Source organism: Alosa pseudoharengus, unplaced genomic scaffold (assembly GCF_046254945.1).
Source record: "Alosa pseudoharengus isolate Yale_2024_CS ecotype anadromous, Long Island Sound unplaced genomic scaffold, YU_APseudo_1.1 YU_APseudo_1.1_scf_22, whole genome shotgun sequence".
In the NCBI taxonomy this organism is placed as follows: domain Eukaryota; kingdom Metazoa; phylum Chordata; class Actinopteri; order Clupeiformes; family Clupeidae; genus Alosa; species Alosa pseudoharengus.
In genome coordinates, this window is record NW_027468680.1 from 15,704,959 (window position 1) to 15,726,231 (window position 21,273).

The window sequence follows — 21,273 nt, forward strand, 5'->3', positions numbered from 1 at the left end:
ACATTTGAACATTTGCAAAAACACCACAGTACCATAAAATCCAATATAAATGTAAAAAAGTGCACAATAACTAAATCCAACATACTTAAACACACTCACATTAACATTTTTCAGTTCTCACAAAGTGAGAAAATAAAACACTGCCATCTTATGCAGAAAAAGGATGCATTGTTCAAACTATAAAGAGTGCAGGTTGTATAGCAATTTAAAAATCCAACATAAATACAAGTACACACACACATACACACACATAAGATTAACCTTTCAGGCCATCTTCATCAGTGGAGGTATCCTTAGGAAGAGCCTGAGGGCTGAGAAATTTAAGCAAAGCACCTTGAGGGAGAAAGAAAAGATATGTTAGCATTTCCATATTTTGATATTTAGAAGGGATGCAGCTGCTTTCACAACTACCAATGCTTACTGTAAAAACATCCCAAGCTAATGTTATACATTGACCTAGGCCTACTTGTAGCTTAACATAGCATTTAAGCATTCTGCTGTTTGAGAATTAGACAGACGCACCTGATGCTTTAAAGACAGTAAACAGCTGGCGTGCATGAATACTACTAGACATGAATGTTCCAGTCTGCTTTGATGCACAGAATTTATTGTGTGGTTTTCCTAACCCCCATTTGGTAAATAGATTATCACGGTCGAATAGTTAGTATAGCAGAGAAGCTATGCCACTTTCATCAAAACCTATTACAAAGCTATTAGGGGTTTGCACTGCGTGTCATCAGATCTGGACATCGACATATTGGAGATACTCGCCTCATTAGAAAGCATTAGGCACTGAAGTAAATCCCTAACATCGTCAAGGAAAATGGTTAATTATTGCCGTGTTTTAGGTTGTACCAATAGGTTAGACTGAGAAAAACATCTGGTGTAGGTATCGACTTCCAAAAGTTATTAAAAAACCAGGGAGAAGGGACAATAATGCCAGAAGTTATCAGAGGAAGGGGGGCGCTTGTGGTTGAACTTGGTACTTCGTCTCCCTCACCCAACTCATATGGATCTGCGCTGCCAATAATCCGTAATTTCTCGAAATATCGCACCTTTTCTTGTGGTCCAAGCCCTGCCCTATATGCCTTTGCATCTTAGACGCATTTTGATGAGCTTTTCTGTTGTTTAGACACGGCTACAATCACATAAGATATCCAAAGTGCATAATACTCCATTGTACTTTATTCACGGAGTATCGCCAATATGGCCGCGCGTGCTGGGTTACCATAGTTACCGGCCAGAACGTGACGTCGGTGCAAACCCCTAATAGACCTCTGAAGTTCGCCTACAAAAAAGATCCAAAACGGCCATCTTTGCCCATATAAGGAGATCCGGTTGTTAATTGAAGCTAACTACCTATGGCAAATTGCATTGCAAGTTAGCTCTGGAGTAGCAAAAATCTAAGTGTGCCGCCTTCAGTTACCGGAGATCACAGTATCCACTCGAAGGCAGAGGACAAAAGTGTGTTCAGGAAAACGTCTGCATTTCAGACTTTTTCATCCCCACGAGACTTTAACAGGTGCGATTATTCAAAATCCCCATGTTATTTTCCCATAGGAAAAATCGCCAGATACCGGATGTCAAAGATGGCAGCTTTTTTGTAGGCGAACTTCAGAGGTCTATAGACCTCTCCAGAATAAGTCCCGCCTCCGTAACTTCCGTATCCATCCAACTTCCTGGCGTGGATTGTCTATGGGGAATAACATGGCGTTTCGAAATATCATACCGGTAAAACATCTGTAGGTAGCGAAGTTGAAAAAGCTGGTGGGCAGATTGGCCTACACACTTCTGCCATCTAGTTTCCACTGGATTTTTTGATTGTCGGTGCCGTTTAAGTAGTATACTATAGACTATACTAAAACGGCACCGAAAATCAAAAAATCCAATCCGGGAACTTGACTCGTGACAAACGTTCCCGCCCCTTTCGGGGGGAAAACAAACAACCCCTCTCATTAACTCCAACGCAAATTAGGGTCAATAAACGTAATTCGTACAGAAATCGCAGGAATAAATAATAACAAAAAATACCACAAATCAATATGACCACTCAATATATAACCACTTTGCCGGTCGTTGACCGTGAAAGATACCTACAAAAGCTTAATTCAATTAATATAAAAACATGTCCCTTCAGTCTCCCGAGTACGAAGTGGTGCTACAACCCCACTCAGTCATACCCGGACATTTACTCGTAGCCTATCTCATCGAGTCACCAGGTAAGTAACTAAATTGTTTTCCTGTATTTTTGCCTTCATATTTGAATTTTAATGTAGTGTAGTTGACTCACAGGCTCAGATGTAAAGTATGTTAGTTAGATAATTCTGAGATATGATAATTTCTGTCATAGCCGTTAAGTGTTAGCCTAGATTTCTGTTTTCTTTGGTCTGATTCATTTTTGGTGTAACGTTAGTTGTTTGTCTTTTGAAGACTAATGAACGATATTATAATTTCATAAAGATTTAATAACTAGGCTAATATTTATTTGCCAGCACAGCTGTAGCCTAACCCACCTGCAACTTTTCGGCATGTCTACCGGTTCACTTTGGCTTGTTCTGAGGGAATAGGGGAGTTCGACTTGCGGCAGATCTGTGCAGCTCTGACTTGATGTGATGCATGCTGGGTTGAACACAATGCATACTGGGATGGACGCAATGCATACTGGTTAGAAATTCTGTCCGACTTCTGTCAGCCGGGGAGGGACCATAGACAGTAAAAGAAAGGGACTTACCACCGTGACACCATGTCACATGGCCTTAAAATATCGCGGGAGTCTTAGCCTGCAGACAGATCTTGCAGTTGCCTTCCACGAGCTGCACGAGCTGAAACACGCCCTCATGACGTCAGTTCAAAGACGTGATAGGGCCATTTGGGAGGAATGTCCTCATGACGATTATGACTAGAGGCTCATGCTGCTTCCTTATGTTGGAATATGCGAAAATAAACAGAAATCGAAGGGATACCTTCTTATACGTGATTTCTGCAACAATGGTAGGCTAGCCTACTGAAAACGTTTGGATATTCTGTTATTTTCTGCTGTTGGCTAAATAGATAGACACACATATAGGGGAAACACTTGATATTGAATTTATGTGCTACAATGCAGGCCTGTTAACTGTATGACAACAGTGGTTTATTTAAACTACATCATAAGAATTTATTTCGTCAGTCATCATGCTCATTTTAATGAGTAAGAATGAAAGTTCTGCTGTGTTTATTGCAAACAACATTCCGCGATATCTCCCGCGAGTCACGTCAGGCAGACTGTAGCCTTTCTGTCCGGGATGAGCTGCCCTCTGTTGTAGCTCCTCCCAGCTAGGCTCTGAAGATCACGTTTACGTAGTAAGCCAGACCAAGTCAGACTCAGCCGAAGTCAAACAAGCCTAATGTTTTCCCCTCAAAAGGGGCATGGCGCAAACAACCTGCTCTGTGTGACGCGGGTCCGGTTGTAAGTATAGAGTGTCCCAATGACTTCCGTTTTACTTCCGCTACAAGGGACCTATCTTTCAAAAAAATATGAACGGGAGTTATTTTTTGGTCCAGTTTGAATTGTGCCACGAATTTCACATATGATGTGTGTGAATTTAAAAGATAATTTTTCACGTCAAGAAAGTACTGTTGTTCGATAGACTTCAAAAGTTATGTTGGTTTTGTGCGAATCCGCTCAGTGGACTACTGTCTCTCGTCTCGAACGATGTACGTCACCAACGTAATTCAACCATAGACTTACCAGAGCCCGTCTACGGAGAGCCTTGCCACTCCGTATTAAGTCCCATTGTACCGAATTTTGGTTGCAGTTCCACCAGAGTTCCACTGGGGGCGATCGCCATGAGTGCAGAATGAATGGGAGTCAATGGAGCTAGACGGCTAAATTTGCCTCTTTCACCTGATTGTCGTTGACAAATCTCAGATTTGATTGTAGTTTGTATAACTTCAACATGGGTTATAGGTCAAAAGTTGAATGAACGAGTACTTATGTCCTTTTGATTTCTTACAGGTTGGGTCGTTGTTGCCCATAACACGCTAGCATTGTGCTAATGAATGACGTCATTGACACGTTTGAAAGGCTTTTTAGAACAATTAAGTGACGTTAAAAAATATAATACTCAACCAAGTGTATTTTCTTTGCCTCCCCTTTCGAAAACAATATTCAAATTACTTGGAAAAAAATTATATCCCGAGAAAAGTGGATTTTGAGGGGTACAGCTCCATAGACCTCCATGCATTCTGCACTCGTGGACGAGCGCCCTCATGTGGAACCACAGAAGGAACTGCAACCAGTTCAGAACAGTTTAGAAACCGGAAGTTTTCCGAGAGTGGCAGTTCTCCCCTTATTAGACATTCTCTGGACTTACAGTCTATGAATTCAACGATAAGATTAGCTGTTATGCTAGTTAATGGTTGCATCTTGCTGCCTGCTATGTCACTTTATAGTATGTACAGTCTATGGACGAATACAATTTACCTGATGTGTTTAATCCTCTGACTCATGGTATTTTCATCGGCAAGGAAAGCCCAATTAAGACCTGTTGCTGGTATGCTTGTACAATCTAGCGTGGCTGTGAATGAGCTAACGTCACTAGCACGACTGATGGGTTTGTAGTCGTTGGAATTACGATCTTTCACAATGTTAACAAACTGCAAATGTCTTTACATGAAAAATTGTCTTTAAGGTAAAAAAGACGAAAAGTATTGGAGGAAAATGCTGCCAAATGTGCAAAGCTTCCAGATTGTTTTTTTGAAGAGGACAGACATATGTGGCAAATACTGGACGTTGTAGTTGTCAACCTATTCGCAAGCAACATATTAAATTAATTAAAATATTGTATCATCCAATATGGCGATTCATAGACTTTGCAAATATTGATAACAAAACCCAAGCTTGATCTATGCAGCAGAAAAATAATAGTAGCCTCTGAGCAGCAGATCAGCCAGTCCCCCGGTGAAAATGATGAGCCCGAAATTACCTATGACTACAGGGACAAATAGAAAGGATAATAGAGTTAATAGAGAAAGGATAAGAGAGTTAACCATATGAATTAAAGTTATTTTATGTAAGAAAGAACAGTTATGACAGCAGTAGGCTATATGACAGCAGTAGGCTACATGATCAACCTATATGCCTTGTTTGCTCAGAAGTGGGTGTAGTAAAGGAGTAAATCACCAAACAACAACATGATAGCTGACCCACGCAGAAAAAACATGTTCAATACAGTAGTTCAATATGCCTCTGGAATTGTGGGATACATTTCAAATGCTTTATTTCTTCCTTCCTGTTTTTGTTAACTTATCAACCTATCCTTGTGGAATAGTGGAATATTGGTAGCCTATAATAAAAACTACAGGATAGTAAGAGCTGAAATGTTGCCTTATTTATCCAATTTCCACCACCACTAAAAAAGTGGGCCGGTCTTGGGCCTGAAACTCCCGGGCTGAAAAGTTGCCCCACTCCGGCCCTGGAGACCTTCCCCTAACGTTCCCTAACCGTTATAACCATTCACGATTCTTGGAAACCTTGCCTCTTCATGACTAGGTAGACATACGAAATGATTTGCCTGTAATCATCACTCTCAACCCGACACGACCGCAGTCAGACCTGGTTACACATTTCCCTAGTTTCCAAATATTCACTAGATTAAGGTGACCAGATTTCTGAGACAAAATCCGGGGACATTTTCAGTTGAGAAGCATAAAACTTGTAATGTTTAATCTTTGTAAACTTAAAACGGGGACACTGTCCCAGGGGCATCACTAGACTAGAGCGCTGCACTAGTCCACAAGCCCCCCTAGGGGGGTTCGGGGGCATGCTCCCCCGTAAGAAAATTTGGTATATTTTAATGTTTAAATGTTAGCCTGGCGAGCCAGACCCACATTAAAATGTAGGGTCTGGGCACTCACCGTTCGCAGTGCTCAGTCCGAGGGGCGGGATAATCAGTTGTCTTTCAAATTCCCTCTGCACGCAATAGAACGCAATAGGATATTTGTTTTCAAGTAGCAGGGAATTCAAGCCAAACCATTGCAACTCTGCCATCAATCATTATGTTAAGCCCACCAAAGAAAGAAAGTGCGTGCAAATTCACCCATTCTCAGTTCAACTACTCGCGAAGTAGCCTATTCATCACACAGACATCACAAGTATCACATGAAAGAGCTTTTTCTCAGCTTTTAAACGATGTTAGCCGATAATTGCTGTGTTGAACGGTTCGCGAGAAAAGTAAATAATATAATTCAATTTAATCATACATTCTACTGAAGGTTTTGCGTCCCATGATCTCCCTACCCATTCATCTCGGTGGAATACTTTACGAACCCTTCTTTTAACACATGACAATCCATATATCAGAATAAACAGGAGACCTTACCGAACACAAAGGTGTAAAGCAGTAAATTTGCAGTAAAGTTCGACATACATTTACCAAATTTGGGCTTTAAGTTTTACAATGTGTTTAAATTGTTCCACATTATTTCATAACGGGCCAAATACAAAATAAATGTTACAAATATCGCCTAGATATTGGTAAATCAGAGGACAGCTGAGTTTCTTAAAGCTGAGCTGTGCTTAAATTGTTCAATACATGATTTCATAACAGGCCAAATATAAAATAAATGTTATATATAGCCTAGATATCTGTAAATATTAGATGATCAGATGATTTACAGTTCTATGTAATATGTCATGTTTCGTGTTTTTGTAATGTTTCATACAGTGATGCAGGTCTACTGCAGTGAATAGGCTAAATACAACTTTGATCATTTTTATAGCCTACTACTGTATAGTTAACTTTGGTCTTGGTGCCCTGACATGTGGCCTTTGTGCCCCCCACCAAATATGCCCAACTGAAGGCCAAGTGGCCTTCCCCCCAGAATGGTGAAATTCCAAGCCTGGTTGGGGGGATGACAGGGGAGATGGGATAGTGTGCTGTGTATGTGGGGAGAGGGCAGTGTGCAATATGTGTGTTGGAGAAGCTTCCTGATGAAATAATGTGCTGTGTATGTATGGGAGAGGGGGGGCAGTGTACTGCAAGTATGGTGAAGGGACTTACTATTGCAAGCAGAGTACTGTATGTATGATGTATGTGAGTGATGACAGTGAAGATGTGTGTGTGGGCGGGAGGGGAGTGGAGCAGTGACTGTGTGTGTGTGTGTGTAGTGTGTGTGTGGGTAGGTGGGGGCAGTGTGCTGTAAGTATGTAGAGGATGTGTGTTGGAGAAGATCCTGAAGACAATGTGCTGTGTATTTAGGGAGGGGGGGCAGTGTGCAGCAAGTATGTAGAGGAGGCTTACTGTAGCAAGCAGTGTGCTGTATGTATGTGAGGTGATGACAGTGATGATGTAAGTGTGTGTGTTTTTTGTGTGTGTGTTGGGGATAGGGGTGGGGGCAGAAAGGCTAGGCAATCAAGGACATGGGTAGATGTCAGAAATCAAAAATAATAAATAAAAAGTTCTATGGAGATGTGCAAAAGTTGGAGAAAGTCAGATATGTGTGTGTGTGTGTGTGTGTGTTTTGACGTGTAATGAAATAAGAAAATAAATAAAGGTCTGTAGCATAGGGAGAGGGATGTAAAAGTGCTAAAAGTCTTGTAGGTGTGTGTGTGTGGGGGGGGGGGGGGTCATGAGTGCTGAGGAGTGAATGCGTGCAAAGTCAGTATAGTGTGAGTTCAGAGTTGGGAAATGTTTAAGAGTACTGAGGAGTGAATGTGTGCAAAGTCAGTATAGTGTGAGTTCAGAGTTCGGATGGCCTGGGGATAAAAACTTCTCCTGAGTCTCTCAGTTCTGGCTTTGTGACTACATAGGCGTCTTCTTGATTTCAGCGGTATGAATAATCCATTGTTAGGATGAGAAGAGTCCTTCAGAATCTTTTGGGCTCTTAGGAGTACTCTTCTGGAATAGATATCTTGTAGAGCAGGGAGTTGAGTTCTTATAGTACGTTCAGCTGAGCGCACTACTCTCTGCAGAGTACTACAATCTTTAACTGTGGAGTTCCCATACCAGGTGATGATGCTACCAGTTAGAACACTCTCAACCGCTGAAGTGTAGAAGGCCTTCATGATGGATGTAGAAACTTTGAATTTCCTTAGCTGATGAAGGAAGTAGAGTCGTTGTCTGGACTTCTTCAGAACATTGAGTGTTAACAGTCCATGTTAAGTCTTCAGTAATGTGGACACCAAGGTATTTAAAACTTGTGACTCTCTCTACAGGTTGCCCGCTGATCATTAGTGGGGTGTAACTGTAGTTCTGCTGCTGCCTTCTGTAATCCACTACCATTTCTTTGGTTTTATTGATATTCAGTGTCAAGCTGTTAGATTGACACCACTGTGCCACCTCATCAACCTGATCCAAGTAGAGCTGTTCATTGTTGTTACTAATCAGGCCCAAGATCACTGTGTCATCTGCAAACTTGATGATGGAGGTATGACTACTGTTGGCTTTGCAGTCATGTGTGTAGATGTTGTACAGCAGTGGACTCAAAACACAGCCTTGGGGAGCACCAGTGCTGATGGTTAATGAGTCAGATGTCAGACCCCCCACTCTAACCACTTGTGAACGGTTGGTGAGGAAGTCAAATATCCAGTGACACAGGGTGGTGTTCAGTCCTAAGGCCTTCATCTTTGTGACCAAGGTGAGAGGTACTATCGTGTTGAATGCTGAACTAAAGTCAATGAACAGCATCCTCACATAATTCCCATTCCCCTCCTCCAGGTGAGTTAAGGTGGTGTGCATGAGGTTTGAGATGGCATCCTCTGTAGACCTGTTGGCTCTGTAAGCAAATTGGAGGGGATCGAAGGAGGCAGGGAGGGATGAGCAGATAATGTTTTTCACAAGCTTTTTAAAACACTTCATCACTGTAGACGTCAGGGTTACTGGGCGGTAGTCATTCAGACATGATGGACTTTTGTTTTTCGGTACTGGAACAATAACAGACTGCTTGAGGCAAGTAGGAACTGTCTCTTGAGCCAATGATGTGTTAAAGATATAAGTGAACACAGGAGCTAACTGAGCAGCGCAGGATTTCAAAACCCTGTTAGAAATTCCATCCGGTCCAGCAGCTTTTCTACAATTAACCCTCCTAGGCATTGCTCACATCGACCTCAGAGACACAGAAAGGTGCATCCTCATTTGCTTCACATGCTGCAGCTAGTGCAAGATAGTCTGTGTTTTTCATGTCAAAGCGAGCATAAAAAGCATTAAGTTCATCAGGGAGGGATTTACTCACATTCATCATAGGAGGGGACTTTCTTTCAAAGCTAGTGATGGTTCGGAGTCCTTTCCACACTCGTGCTGGATCACCCTCCAAGAAATCTATATAGCGCCGCTTAGCATCTTTAATAGCTCTACGTAAACTATAAGATGCTGCTTTGTAATCCGTCATATCCCCTGAAATAAGCCCAGCATTATAAGTCATGGTGCATGTCTTTAAAGGGACACCAGGCAAGCCTGATGCTTTTTCTCTACGAAACTCCCCCTCGCTCGGTCTGAAGCTCTTTTCCTTTTCTTTGCATCTTCCGTCAAGGGTTTTCGCTGCTTCTTTGCCGGCTCTGCCATTGTACACACGTTTGCAACAATCGCTAGCGTTTCGTTAGCCTCCCTCTGTGCTGTGGATGCAGGATGGAAACTGAAACTGCTTCGGTCGCCGGGTATGATACACTGAACTTGCAAGCGGGATATTCTTCCTACAGGCAGTAGGGGCGGGTGAGAGAGTCTTCATTCACCCTGTAATGAGTCATTTAACCATATACCGACTTACGAAGATGATTAATTAACACAAAAACGTTGCCTGGTGTCCCTTTAATGCACTTCTCTATCCACCCATGGCTTCTGGTTAGGGAAGCTTCGGATCTTTACAGTTGGGGTGATGGAATCAGTTAGCATATTGATGTAACTCAATGATACTTCCGTAAACTCATTGATGTCAGCAGAGTTCGTCTTGAACATAGACATAATATACATAGACGCCGCATTGACCGCTACTCTCTTTTACTGTCTATGCTCCTTACTAGCGCTGACAAGATTTGGAGCCGCCATCTTGGACCGGTCATCCACTCCACTCAGTGTAATCTGTTTTGGCCAGTGAGATGAGCTGTCAGCGCACTTAATTAATCATATCTCACTGAATACCGAACAGATTCTCACACGTTTTTTTTGTGCTTTTTTTTGCATACATGTAGCTATGATACAGGACACATGATTTAGCGTATTTTAATATTCATAGTGGGTTTAACAGTAATAGAATATTCTGATATATGATATGTGACCTGACGTCTGATATCAAAACTGGGAACATAATCCATGTTTGACAGCATAGACAAAACTAGTTTGATACAAGTTTAATGAGTTAAATATAGTTCACAGTTGACAGAAAAGTTCCATCAACAGCATTATTCACAGAAAGGTTCCATAAACATTTAAGTGAGATCAGTGCCATTCAGACATCTGAGGGGTATTCCAAGTAGGCCTATGTGGTTTAGTGACAAACTTGGGTAAATTGACAGAATAAGTTCTTAAAACCTCCCAGTAGAAAAGCTGTATGATACAGGAAACATGGTTGTGTGTATTTTAATATTCATAGTGGGCTTAATAGTAATAGAATATTCTGATATGATATATTATAAAGTGATGACATCCAATATAAACACTGGGAACATAACTAATCCATTTTTGACAGCATAGACAGAAACTGGTTTGATACAAGTTTTAATGGGTTAAATTGACAGAAAAAATCCATTAACATTTTCAGTTCAGTGCCATCAAAAATAAAGTTGGTTGTTGCACTCAGCCAATGACTGACACAGGGTTGTCAACGTTGTGTCAAAATGTCTATCCATACTTTCTCGATAGGCCTCATTGATAATCCCCGCCTTACGCGTCATATTTTACATTGCCCCTCACATCAGTTCATTGCCCCATATTCATGTTTTTTTCTTCAACAAATTGTTTTGTAAGGAAAGGCATAAACATCTGCAAACTTTTGTTTTATCTAATAAGAGCGGCCACTGGGTGGCAATGACGTTCTACTTATGTTATACAACTGTAGCCTATAGGCCTGCATGTAAGCCGCCTGTCTCTGAAAAGTTAAGATTGCTCATTGGTAAGTAGCTAAGTAGCTTTTCTCCAGGCCCGTGCTCAAACAGAAGTCTTCTGTCTTTGAAACAAAGAAACACACAAGCATAGCCTACACACAGTCTCATGCACACACACTTGCATGCACGCACACAGGCACACACACACACACACACACACACACACACACACACACACACACACACACACACTTACACTTATACTTACACTTACACTTACACTTCATGCTCTCAGAACTAAAAAATAGCTCAGTTCAGGTCCTATGTTAAATTGTTAATATCTGTACTGTATTGAAACATGCTACAACTGCTTCTACATTCCCAATAATTCTGTAATCCTTGGCTGACTACAGTATATATTTACGGCCTATTGTATTTATTTTATATAGGCTATTGTATAGCCTACCCTAGTGGAGACCACTAAAAACTAATTGCTATAAAAGCTGATCTGACCACACAACAGGGTTGCTTGCCATCTCTGTTAAACCATCATCAACATTGTGCATTGTGAAGGAAACCTTGCTCCGTTTTCTTAAAACATTATAAACATAAAACCTCAGCTTCAAGCACTATATACAAAACCTCTGACTCCTCTTGCAAAATCAAACTTTCGCCTCAAAACAGTTTAACCTGTGCTCAAAATGAAACTTTCACCTCAAAACAGATTTACCTGTGCTCAAAATCAAACTTTCGCTTTAAAACAGTTTTACTTGTGCTCAAAATCTAACACTGCTCTCAAATCATAAACATAGTGATCAAAATGATATACACTATAAAGCATTAAGTAAACAATACACCAGAAAATAGAAAACACATTGTTTAAAACATAGTGTTCTCAGGGAGAAGTACATTTTTAATCTAAAAAACAAATTTCATATTTTCCGTCATTGTCTTTTGATGAACGAAAACATCAAGTAGAAATTACTACTTTCCTTTGCTCTTTGCATTTTCTTGTTCTTCCTCCTCCTTATACCCCTATTTTTACGGTACCCTGCATCTCACAAACTTGTCTTTGATTCTTGTTCTTTGTTGATATGAACTTGCAACCAGTCAAAATCTGTCAGTACTGTAAACAAATGGAAAGCACAATGTTCAGGGCCATACAATTTGTACAATACATACAATTACAGTATTATACAGTATACAGCCTACAATGCACTGTACTACAGTGTCCAAAATCTCTTTCTTGCCATCCTCCCTCCCTCCTCGTCCCCCACCTCGCATATGCACTCGTCCTCGTCCTCTCACATTTTCTTCTATCCATTCTCATTCCCACCTTCAACAACCTGTTTGCTCTCTGAACTGGCTTATATTGGTTTTGTCACATCATTTGAAACAAGTGAAATCAATTTTGAGTGGTTGTGTTTAATCAATGACATGTTTATGTCTATTTCTATTTCTATTTCATGTTTGCCACTTGTGTTTACCAGTATGGATGCATGTGCATTAGAGTGCAGGATGTGTTTTGAGAATGAGAATGTGTTCAAAGTTTTGCTAAAAATTGTAAGTGAGATCTGCAAATTGTGTTTTACCATGTGAAATGGTTTAAGGTATTGACAACAGACTAAACAATTAGCTTAATGAGTTTAAGCAACTGAGAACGTTCTTCAGCCAATGGGTTTTAGTTTAGTTTAGCAACTGAGAAAAACTGTAATATGACTTCCCTCTATTTAATCTCTGATCCGTTTGTCGCCCATCAGTATAGATATAGCAGAGAGAGTTAAAGCGGAGCTTGTAATCAAGGATCTTTGGATACAGTCTACAGGTAACATTTCCTTATTCTTATGACTCGTACCTCATTCTGTATACATTTCTCAATCTCCCATCCCGAAATGTTCTGGTGACCTTCAGTGGCGTGTACTACACAGTGCCATGGCCACATAGATTCAGTTGAGGACTGATGTTATCTCCCCTGCATCTCTACCTGATATAATTTTCACAGTTTTTTTGTGGTCAAAAATTGTTTTTTCTTTTTTTCCAACTTTTGGAGGTAGTATTTTTGGGGTCAAGTAATAATAATAATAATAATAATAATAATAATCTTTATTTATATAGCACTTTTCAAAACAAAGTTACAAAGTGCTGTACAATATGAACATAAATGAAAATGCAAATAAGACATAATAATATAACAATCAAATAATATATACTAATTCAATTAGAACTTAACATACATTTGAAAAAGGAAAATAAACTTACACTGAAATAAAGCTTTCTGAAATAAAACTTGACACTGAAATAAAACTTAGGATACTGAAATAAAACTTGACACAGAAATAAAACTTACTAAAATAAAACTTGACACTGAAATAAAACTTAACACTGAAATAAAACGTAATAAACTTAACACAAAATGGAGTATATTACTTAAACAAAACTAAGGAAGGCTTGCTTGTAAAGATGAGTTTTAAGGAGGGATTTAAAAGAGCATACTGACTTGGCTGACCTGATTTCATCAGGCAGGTCATTCCAGAGCCTAGGTGCCCTGACACTAAATGCTCTCTCCCCTTTAGAGATTGACCTTAGAAATAGTTAGGAAACCACTACCAGATGATCTTAAAGTACGCACAGGTGTATAAGGTACTAGGAGGTCAGATATGTAGTTGGGAGACAGGCAATGTAGAGCTTTAAAAGTAATCAGAAGAATCTTAAAATCAATTCTAAAGCTTTTTTTTTTTTTTTTTTTTTCACAGCAAATTACAAACAAAGACAGATGAACATAAAGGACAAAGAAAAAAAAGAAAAAAAACACACTCACACACAAAAGATGTAACCCCCCACCCCTTTTATCCAGATATCAAAATGTATATTATCGCAAATCTTACCCAGATCTTCTATTTATCCCATCCTTCTACTTCTTTAATTTTAACCCATCTTTCCATATATTGTTTCCTGTCCATAGCATATGCCATTAAGCACTCTGTCATTGAGTAAGACCTAACATATTGTTTAAATCTGGCTAGATTAAGGCATTTTAGCTCCTCTGTTCTAATTATAAATATTTTCCCCAAAAAGGTAACAATATTTTTTATACTAGTTCCATTTTTCTCCAAGTCACCCAGAAGCACTGTACATAAATCCAACTGAAAATCTTCATTACATGAGGACAACCATTTTGTAACCTCAGTCCAAAAAAGGGCAACTATGGAGCAATACCAATATAAATGTTCTACAGATTCATCATCCTCTTGACAAAAGCGGCAAGATGATGACGCAACTAATCCCCAAGTATTTAACTTTTGTCGAGTTTCTAAGAACCTATATATTAATTTATATTGCATATATCTAATCTTTACATCAAGTGTTGTCTCATATATTATGTTAAATACTCGAGTCCAAGGTATCGGTGCATCAACAACATTTTCCCATTGCTCAAATGTCCTGTATGGAATAGATACTAATTTATTTTCTGTCAAGTAAAAATTATATATCAGCTTATTTATTTTTTTCTTTTTAATCCATGATGTAATTTTCATACTGGGTCTACATACTAAGTTGAATTCCTTTTTTTTCTTAATGATCTTCTTCCACGTTAGTGGCAGAGATCCTAATAATTGGTTGTATTGCTGAATAGTACAAGTTGTTCCATAAATCTCTGTTATTTCTTTAAATGTCATAACTTCTCCTTTTTCATTAATTATATCATTGACAAATATTATTCCTTTTCTTAGCATTTGTTCAAAACAAAATGTGTGTTTGTTTATTAACATATTTGAATTGAACCATAGCAGCTGCTGTCTTACCTGCTCGCTGTTTTCCGGTGGATGATACTGAAAATAAAGCCAACATTGAAGTGCTTCCGACTGAAAAACAGACATCTTTGCAGATATATGACTGATCATTGAAAAGTACTCAGGCTGTATTTGTAGAAAAGGAAACAAGCTTCTGTTGAATAATGGATGAACTAATTTATGAGTTTTGTTGAAAACCAATCAGGATTATGGTAGTATGTTGGTATCAGAGAAGCTTTCAATGATAGAGTTAAAGCCTTCAGATTCAAAAGCTTAATTCCACCCATACTGTAATCATTATACAGGTATGAACGTTTTATTTTGTCTTTTTTGTTGCTCCATATAAATTTAAATATTTGCCGTTCATATTCCTTAAAGAAATCTTCTCCAGGTATTGGCAAGGCTAACATCAGAAATATGAATTGGGTGACAATCATTGTATTAATTAGTGTTGTTCTCCCATAGATAGATAATTTACTTCCTTGCCAAGGTTGAAGGATTTTTGAGACCCTACTTAGTTTTTCATTATAATTAAGTATTGTTACATTCTTTATATTGTCTGGTATAATGATACCTATACTTTATATTTCCATTAGTCCACTGAATTGGTATACTGCATGGCAGAGTAAAATGTGTATATTTTAGTTGACCAAGTCGCAGCATAGTTTGGTTTTAAACCAGATATGTTTGAAAAGTTATTCAATTCTGTTATTAAGTTTTGCAAGGATGCAACATCTGGTGACAGTAGAAAAGTTGTGTCGTCTGCATACATTGATACTTTTGTGTTTATACTTTGAAGGGTCAAACCTTTAATTTTATTATTATTTCTTATTTTCATTGCTAGTATTTCAATTGAGATAATAAAAAGATATGATGATAGGGGACAGCCTTGTTTAACCCCTCTTTGCAATTTAATCGGACCCGAAAGGTATCCATTATTTATAATCCGACTTGAAGAGTTTTTATAAATAACTTTTATCCACTTTATTAGTGAGTCTCCAAAGTTAAAATAAGTTAAAGTTTTGTATATGTATTCCCAATTTATTTTGTCAAAAGCCTTTTCAAAATCAGCCACAAACACAAGACCTTTTTTGTTGGTAGAGTCATAATGTTTGACTATTTCTAATAATTGCCTAATGCTATTTGAGATATTTCTTCCTTCCAAAAAACCGGTCTGATCATGATGAATTATTTGCGATATAACTTTCTTAATTCTTGTAGCAATACATTTAGCTAGTATTTTAGTGTCATAACCTTGCAGAGTTAGCGGCCTCCAATTTTTTAAAAGTATTGGATCTTTATATTTGCCACTAGACTCTTGCTTTAACAGCAAGGGTATGACACTCTCCCTCTGAGTGTCAGTGAGGTTACCTATTTTATAGGAATAGTTAAAACACTCCAGTAATGGTTTTTTAATCTGTTCAAAAAAAGCTTGATAAATTTCAATTGGTATCCCGTCCAGGCCAGGCGTTTTACCTTTTTGAAATGATTGTATTGCTTGTTGGAGCTCAACTTCTGTGATTGGCCCTTCACATGTTAATTTTTGCTCATCTGATATTTTAACCTGATGTGAGGGGAAGAAACCATCAACATTATGATGTGACAAATCTTCAGAGAAGATTTTTGTATAATATGTTTCTATTTCTTTCATAATGTCCATTGGTGTTTCAATGATTTCTGATCCCTCTGTTTTTAGTTTTTGTATATTTTTCTTGGTAGTGTTTCTTTGTTGTAATTGCAGAAAAAAGTTATTACATCTTTCCCCTTTCCCCATCCATTTTGCTTTTTCTTTTAAGTATGATTTTTCAGCTTTATTATATAGAATCTGTTCTATTTCCTTCTGCTTGTGATCAAGCTTGTCTATTATATCTTGGGTGGCATCTGTATGTTCTACATATCTCGTTAGTCTCTCAATTTCAATTTTGATTTCTTGTTCTTTTTGTGATATTTGTTTTTTCCTTCTAGATGCCATCTTTATTGTGTGTCCTCTAAAGGCACATTTAAAAGTATCCCAGACAACTTGTGGATTTGCTGATCCGACATTGTGGTGAAAGAAGTCAGTAATAAATAATGTTGTAACTTCTTGAAATGTTTGATCATCTAAAAGTTTTTGATTGAATTTCCAATCATTTTTTCCTTTTGGATATTCAGTTAAGGTTAGGTTGAGTGATATAAGCTGATGATCAGACCTGATTTTATCTTCAATTTTGTTTTTTTTTTACTTTTGGTAACAGGGAAAAAGATATGAGAAAAAAATCTATTCGGCTTGCTTGATTTTGCCTGTGCCATGTATATCTTTGGAGTTCTGAGTTTTTAAATCTCCAAATATCCACCAGGTCATTTTCATCCATGATAGTTTTGATTGTTGTTAAGGCCTGTGGATGATAGTTTATTGTCTTCTTTCCTTTTTTATCAATTTGACTATTCAAGACAACATTATAATCTCCCACCATAATGTAGTGATCACTTTGAAATTTCTCTTCATTCATCATATTGTTTATCTCTTCAAAAAAAGCTGGTTCATCAGTGTTGGGGGCATATAAAGAAACCAAACAAATTTTTATTTTTTCAATCATCATACTTGTTATAACCCATCTTCCTTGCTGATGTGATTCTACATTTAGTATACATTCTTTTAATGGTTTCTTAAACAAAATCATTACCCCTCTTGAATTTTTTAACCCATGTGCAAACAAAATTGGACCATCCCATTCTTTTCTCCATAGTGTTTCGTCAACTGGAGTTGAGTGAGTCTCTTGTAAACAAAAAATTGCATAATTTTTTTCTTTTAGCCATGTAAATATCTGTTGCCGCTTTCTTTTATCTGCCAGGCCGTTACAATTATAGCTTGCTATCTGTATTCCATCAAATGTCATATTCCACAATTTTCTGTGCTTTTCCCATTTTTAGGGTAGGTCTTTTTTTTTTTATATAAAATAGGTTTTTGGATGGCATATTGTTAATTATTCCATTATTTTCTTTTTTTCAAAAACACTGGGCATTTGAATGTACTGTTCTTCTTGTTTTTCTCCCCAGACACAAACACCACATAAATCATTAACACACCCACATAAAACAAGCATACAAATAACAGGAAAAAAAGAAAGAAAAAAAAGAAATATAAACCCCTTTCCCTCCCCAACGCAGTTCCCACCCTTTCCTCCCTCCCACTAGGTTAACTGTTGGCCTTGACCCCTTGCTATGGTCTTTGAGCCACAGGGCCCCAAACCATAAAAAAAACACTCAACAACACACATATAGCTTTACCCGTTCAGGCCAAAAAGGGAAAAGAAAAATTAACACAATACACCACAATAACAACAACAAAAAAGAAGAAGAGATCAGCGCTTCAACGCTGCACCATGATAGTTTTTTATTTTATTATTATATGAAATAATGTTTCTCTCAAATGAGTTTTTTTTTTTTTTTTTTTTTTTTTTTTTTATATATAAACTAATGTCTCTCTCAGATGAAAGTCACATATGATTTGTATAGATAAATGACCACCAACTCAAGGCTTAGTCTAAAGCATCAGAGTCTTCAGCAACTTGCTCAGATAGTGAAAATATGAAAAGAGACATGATTGAGTCACTTTTTTGTATTGAAGCAAGGTATATACTCACAACCATGTTGTCACTTTTGAGTCCCTGTATAGTGCGTCATTGACGTAGAGCTTATCCACTACCAGACGCACTTTTACTTTTTTCGCCTTGTATTCCTTCATGATAGGATAGAGCAGTGATTCTTGAACTAGGGGTCGCGACCCCAAATGGGGTCGCCAAAAACTGCCGTGGGGTCGCCAATGATTTTCTGTATTCAGTCTGAAATTATTATTAGGTGAAACAAAGGTAAATAATATTGGCCTTTTCTGCCTTTTTCTTATTTACACGCAGTTAAGAGATCTGGTTCAGTCTATGGGCTACTGGTCCGCTGATAGAAACAATGTAACTATCTGCTCCCACTATGTAAACTCAACTTGTTCCCGCTATTTTAAGTAAAACAAAACAAAAGGTAGCCTAGCCTACTAGCCAAAATGGACAGGTGGCTACTTAAAAAAATTAACAAAAGCTCGGAAGTGCCATCTACCAGTGCGTCTACTCCTCCGTGATCGTCAGATGGGACAAGTCTACAGGCCGGTGAGAATAAAAAAGAACAAACAGCGCGTCGGCTTTATCAGAAATAATTTCTGAAATATGCATTCACTTGCCAAGTTAAAGATAACCTCGACCACGCACAATGTGTGATTTGCGGCGATGTTCTGACGAATGAGAGCTTAAAACCTGTCAAAATGAAACGACATCGCAAAATACAGATGTCGTCTCAGCACCGTGGAGGAAAATCTCCGTGTCGCCGTATGCAGCATTCCTCCTATAATTAACTTGCTATGTTCACGGAAGCATGCCCACCCTTCCCATTGAAATTGTTAAAGATAGTAAACCAGAAAAGGGAAATAAAAAAATACTGTTATTGTTATCGCCATAAATATAATTCATGTAACGTTGTAGGCTTAATGCTGCATGTGTATGTGTGTGTGCGTGCTTGTGTGTGCGCGCGCTACGCACATAGCGCTCTGATCTGATATGGCGGCAGCCTACACTTGTTTATCGTGATTGTTTGGTTTTCTCGGTTCTTGTTCATATGGAGTAAATAAAACAAATGACTTTGCTTTCTAGTTTTTGCTTGATTTAGTTGTTAACGTTTGAGGGGGGTATTTGAGTAAGGACTTAGAATGGGTTTGGGGAAAGTGGGGTCGCCAGACCTCGCCATACTTTTTTGTGGGGTCGCCAGACAAAAAGTTTAAGAACCACTGGGATAGAGGATCTTTCTTCTCTCAACGATTTCCCGGGGAAATTGCTCAAACATAGAGAAATTCGAGCCCTTCAGCTTATGTCCTTGCCCGATTATATCCAATTTGGTTTTAAAGACGGAGAATTTCACCACAACAGCCCTTGGTTTTTCTGGTTTTTGAGTGCGGCCTAGTCGGTGTGCCCTCTCGATCGAGGCCTTTTCCACCTGCTGCTCCGGCATTTTCAAGCCCACTTTCATAAACTCCTTAACGATTCTTTCTGTTGCGTTGTAGTCCTCGTTCTCTTCTTCTTTCAGGCCCATTATCACGATATTGTTTCTCATATTACGGCATTGTATATCCAGCAATTCAGCTTTCATTTGTTTGTTTTCGTTGGATAGACTCGTCATCTCCGTTTGTAAGGCGTCCACCGTTGTTTTTAGGAGACTGTTTTCTTGTTTTAATTCCTCTATTAATTTGTTAGTAAAGTCCACAGAGGTTTTCAGATCGGCAATATCTCGGATCATGTCTTGCAATAAGTCCAGTTTCTTCAATTGATTTATTTGTTCGTGCATAGCCTCGAGCATTGCACGGTCTGCTGGAGTCAAGGCTTCCGTCTCGCTTTCGCCGGTACTTGAAAGTTCTGCTTTAGATCTTTTAGATTTTTTTTTCTCGACGACATGTTGTAATGTTGGTCAATAAAACTTTCAAGTTCAGCTAGAGAATCGGCCAGTGTTAATTTGATTTAGATCATTAAATTGAAGTATATCATGGGCAGCGTTTAAGTCTGGCGTCTCTCATACTCTACTCAGTGAGGCTAAAACAGGAGTAATGTGATTACACTTTGTCTTAGTAAGAAGCCGGGCAGCTGAATTCTGAACAGTTTGAAGTCTCTTTATAGATTTTTGGTTCAGACAAGAAAAAAGACTATTGCAGTAATCCAGGCGTGAAGAAATAAATGCATGTATAAGGGTCTCAGTGTCTTTAAAAGTTACTACATAAGCAAAAAAGAGCTCTGTACTGAATTCTTTGACTGGTCAAGCGAACGGGCAAATTGTTAATCTAGAAATAGCTTTAGTGGAATTGAGGGTCAGAGTTAAGTTCATTTAACCTTTAAACACTGTTCGTTGCTACCCCCCTTAATTTACTGTTCGCGGTCAAATTTGACCGAACAGTTTTTACTGCTCTTAAATACCAATACCATGACAAAAAGTATTATTTAATAGAACATTATTGTAAACAGACCCTTATTAGAACATTAACATCTACATCACGTGTGTTTGTGTGTGTGGGTGTGTGTGTTTCTGTATGTGCATGAATGTGTGCGGACACTGTGGTTCACATGCACAGTTGCAACATGACAACATGAACTGACAACATTAACTGTGTGTGTGTGTGAGAGAGAGATAGAGAGAGAAAGAGAGAGAGAGAGAGTGTGTGTGTGTGTGTGTGTCTGTTTGTGTGTGTGGGTGTGAGTGTTTCCATGTGTGAAAAATGCATGTGTGTGCAAACATTGGTGGTTTTTCTGCACATGTGGCAACAAGACAACATGAACTGTGTGTGTGTGTGTGTGTGTGTGTGTGTACATGTGTGTGTACAGTATGTGTCTGTTTGTGTGTGTGTGTGTGTGTGTGGTGTGTGTGTGTTTCTGTGTGTGCATGCATGCCTGTGTGTGCGAA